Here is a 4,822-nt window from a genome sequence, read left to right as displayed (position 1 = left end):
TTTTTGTCCGTTTCTGTTTTTATCCCCTCTGCCTATTTTGAGGGTCTTTGTTCTTTTTCAGTAGCGTATCAGAGTTCACAGCACAGGGATGGAGTAGTGACTCAGCTAGATGATGAAATGGAGATTCAACCTGTGCTTGGCAAGGCATTTGTAGAGCAGACTACATTCTAAAGACAGATCACAGGCAGATTTTACTGCAAGCTGTCTCTGCCTCCCATCATGGAATCTGAATGGTTTGTACGGCTAAACAGCAAATGTTTACAACATCTTAAACTGTGCACACAAGCTTTATATAGAACATGAGAAGCATTTGCTTGGCTTACCTTCTAGAGGGAAAATTCTTGTCTTGTACTTTGCAATAACTGCTGTTGAGACAAAACTGTAATGCAACACTAAATCCTAGCAGGTATAAGTACTGTTTTTAGATGTGAGCTAGGAGTTCTAGTAGAATCACAAAGAATGAGCTGTGTAGCATCTGCTTTATGTAATTTATTAAGAAATTTTCATCATAACTCTCTCATGCCTGAGTTAATACTTGCTGGTTTCCTGGCCAGCCTTATCACAGTGTGTAATGCAGGGTGGCAAGGATCTTTGCATCAAGCCAGTGCATCATCTTCATGAGTTCTTTAAGGTTTGTTGAATAAGAAGGTGGTGAAAAAATAATTTAAAGATTCTTGAAGTACAAGCCTCAGAGTTTCTTAATATATCCCTCAAAAATACTGGGTAATTTTAAGACCTGGGAGCACAGGGATGCCCTGCAGAGGCAAGGGGTGTAGCTGCAGGGTGTGTGGCTGGGATGGGGAGGAATGTAGGCACCCGGACAGCTGAGGAGGAGAGGAGGCAGAATGCCATGGGTGCTCTCAACCTGCATCCATGCTTTGTTCTTCAGCTAATCCTGGGTAGATATCCAAGAGTCTTGGAGCTCTTTGCTGCTGTGACTGTTCCCCCAACCTGCTGCAGTCCCAGCAAAGGCAAGTCACGGGAGATCTGCTCTTTAAATGCTGAACACCCTCCTCATTTTGACTAATACAGGGTTGGCAAGTTTTCGTATGCTAGCTCTGCTGCCAGGCTAGCAGGAGCACTGTGATCCAGCAAAGCAGGAACAAGGGGCTGTGGCCTGAAACCTCTCCAGCCAGCTCAGCTAGAGCAAAAAAAGGAGATGCTCCAGCAAGAATTAGGAGCGCTGTTGCATGGCCCAGAAGCTGGCCAAGGGTAACAGGTCTCTTCCCAGGATAGAGGAGAGCAGCCTGCTCTGCTCAGCTGGCATTGCATGCTGTGAGAGCAGCAGGGAGCAGTTGTCCTGTGGGCTTCTGGCATACGAGTATCTGAGTACTACCTCTGGAAGATCTTGGTCAAGGCAGCACCTGAGCCAAGTTTTGCCCATCTCAAAAAAACACTTGTCTAGCCCTGCTCCTCACTGATCTGGCCCATCATGCCTATGTAGCCCATAGGGCAAAGTTCAACAGCCCTGTGGTGACCTGTGGTATACCAGAGCGGCGCCTTGCCAGCTGGTTATCTGTGGCCTCTTCCAGGGTTCAACAGTGTCAAGCCAGGCAGATCCAAATCCTGTTCCCAGCACTGGGAGCAACTCCAGCCAGGGAAGCTGATGGATCTTCCCTTTGTCATTTTTATAAAGGGAACAGTTCTGAGAAGCTGGGGGGCTTGGCCCGTGCCAAGGAGGGGTTTTGTGGGAAGGAGGCAGGAAGGGCTGTGTTTGTGTGGCAGTGATCCCCAATCACAGGTCTCTGGCTCGGTGGGGTCTGGGGTAACTTCTAGAGGTTCTGCAAAGGGTGGGCACACAAAGCTGGACTAGTGGTGTTGAAGGCATATGTGTACTGGGAAAAAATGGAGGCTGGTGGCTGTGAGAAGATAGTCCCGTGTTCTGTTGTCAAATCAAAGGCAAGGGTCCAGCTGAGGGTCTGGCAGGACAGCTAGAAGAGGCAGCTTGGTCCTTGGGTCTGATTTCATGTCTATTGCCAGCCAGTTTTTGAACATATTCCCTGTAGAGGAGCAAAGGGTGCGGCAAGCAGAGGAGCAGCCTCCATCGCTCTCTAAGGGGACAGGCAGAGACATCCCTCCTACTGCATGGGACTACCCCAACACCATGGGCTGTCTGCACGTGGCCATGTGCCAGGTCCCTGTCCTCTCCAGACATACCTCCCTAAGTTCCTCTGCCATCCAGAAAGGGATGGTGCCATAAGGAAACTTAGGACAACTGCAGAGATGGGCAGCATGAGGCACAGCTTTCAAAGCGAATGGGATTTTGGAGAAGGGAGGCAGGGAAAGGTTTAGGGTGCTTGATCAGGAAGCCAGGCTGTTGTCTAAACCGTGGGGCAGCCGGGGGCTTCCCAGCTTTATTTCCTTATGGAGCGTAAACTCTGCTGAGCGGATCTCAGAGGGGGTGTGATGACGGGGATGGATCCAGGCCACAGCAGAGTTGGCACAGGCTGCCTCAGCCATCCCTGGAGTTGGCTGGGTTTGGGGAGCTGGGACAGAAAAAAGCGATCATCCCATTTGGATTCAGTTGTGACTGGACTTGCCACAGGAAGGAGCTGTGTCTGGTTTGATACAGTTCAAGCTTCAGTGGGTAAAAAGTGGGTAGGACTCTGGGTTCAGGGGCTAGAAAGGTTGAGGAGCGTTCTGGAGCGAGTCAGTGGAAGAGATGGGAAGACCCAAGGACTTCAGGAGACAGGGCCTGGAAGGGAATCAGTGGGACCGGGGTATTCGGGGCAACTGAATAGGTGGGGTTTGGGGTATTTTCTTCACTGACAATTACTTCCTCTGGAACTTCTTTGGGGCACCCAAGATCTCCGTGGATGAAGAACCTGGTGAGTGCTGGTGCCCCATAGCAATTTTCCTGGTGGCAGCTGGTAGCACTGCATGAATAAAGCAGGTGCTTTCTACCATCTCATAATGATAATGTATTTTTCCAAAGCAGTAAGTGGAAGCAAGTTTGGAGAACACATGTGTGAAAGAGCACATGTGCATAGGTTTGCTAAGGCTTAGCTTGTCAGCAGTCAGTCCCTGCTCCTAGCTGGCTCAGAGGTTTTTTCAAGTGCCCCCATGAGCACTGATGCTGCTGAGAGGAAGAGTTTGAAGAGCTGGGCTGAGTCACTGGACACGGAAGCTCAGAGCTACTTCCACGGATTCCCTCTTGCTCATTTAGCCTCTTTGCCCTCCTATCATCAAAACTGGCAAAAAATCCTTTTCCCCGTCCTCTTTATACTCTCTTCAGAAGAGAGGTTTGTCTTGGTAAATGCATCTCTTAAGGGGCCTAATCCAATGGACCTTTGATTTTGTTTAGACTTCAAGGCACTACTAATACACATGATAAATCTATTTCTCTGAAAAAAGCATCCTCCTCCTTTGAAGTGCAAAATGAGCAGATGTTGTGTTTGCTCTGAACAGCTATGGGCGTATGTAAGAGATGTGATTACCCTCATTTAGGGCTATCTGTAGAGATTTTCTACAAATGTGACTGTGGGATGTTTGAAGGAGTGTCAGGCCTTGTAAATACATCCGTGGTTTTGTTCAGATGCCTGCCAGAGCTCTGGAGTAACTTTGCTGGGTACTGCAAATACTGAGCTCATGACTCCCTCTGAACTGTTTGAGCTGTACCCCTCTGGGTAACACAGAGGGAGATAAAGTTGTATTTGCTGTTTGATCTTACCTCTGTTAATGAGTAAAGAAATGTAAACAAGGTTGTTTGGGTATTGTGGGTGACATTCACCTTTCCAACCAGCCTCTGCTGGCAATGGTACATGTGTACCCAAAATTAACTAGAGAATTGCAGTGGCCACAAAGAATAGCTCTATCTGGTCCCAAATACTAGTTTCTAGAGGCTGTGCTGGTGGTTTAAACTTTGGGGTCGCTGCAGAGAATAGCCAGTGGTGCTCCTTCTGAGCTGAGTTAGAAATACCATTTCAAATTTTTTTATGGCTTCTCTGCAGGAATCATCTCCATAAATTCAGGGAATTGCCTGCTTAAAGCCCACTTCCCAAGGCACTTTGGGAGTATGGGTGTCTGTGGAAGTCACTGGCACAAGCACTGCTTGAAAAGAGCCCTTCAAGACCCATGCTGTTAATGGTCTTTGCACATCAGACGGGGTACAACTGGCACCACCACACACAGGCTGCGCTGGCAGCATGTGTGGAGTTTAAACGTGTTGTGGGTCTTCTTGTGGCAGTTTGCAGGGAGCATCCTGCCTCCTTAGAGCCAACTGCAAGAAACCTGGGCTTCCTTGGTCTAACTGGCCAAAGCAACTGTTTGGTTTTGGCTTGTTCCTCGCAGGGAGCACCCAAAGCTGCTTGTCCCTCTTCCCAGAGACCTGCTTGTGACTGCCTTATGAACCAGTCTTTGTGAGGTCTGCATCAACAGTTCTGTAGAAGAGGAAAGTATGAGCAGAGAAACCCCAAGATGAGGGCTGCTGCGGACCAGCACCTGCTCCTGTCCCCTCCTCCTGCTGCTGGCACAGCTCATGGTGCTGGTTACACCCAGGGCTTTTCTCCACAGGACCATGAGCAGGATTCTGAACAGATGAGAAAAAAATCCTTGTAAATACAAAATCTGGACAACAGTAAGGCCAGATTTAGCTGCTGAATTATGTCTGACTTTGTAGCCCTGCCACGCTGACAGCTGCTCTCAGGGCTAGCATGCTGGCATGGCAGCATGAGCTCTTGCAATAGTAGACCCTGATCTTTGGAAGAGAAGCCTAATCCTTCTCATTTATCCCCTCCCAATTTACTTATCAGCATTTGTCAATGAGTAAGTTACTTTTGCTAGGACCCGGGGCATAAAGTCTCCCTGAAACCCTCACCTAGGC

Source organism: Falco biarmicus, chromosome 13 (genome assembly GCF_023638135.1).
Source record: "Falco biarmicus isolate bFalBia1 chromosome 13, bFalBia1.pri, whole genome shotgun sequence".
NCBI lineage: Eukaryota > Metazoa > Chordata > Aves > Falconiformes > Falconidae > Falco > Falco biarmicus.
The sequence above is the reverse complement of the archived record's forward strand: the minus strand, read 5'-3'. Positions refer to the sequence as shown.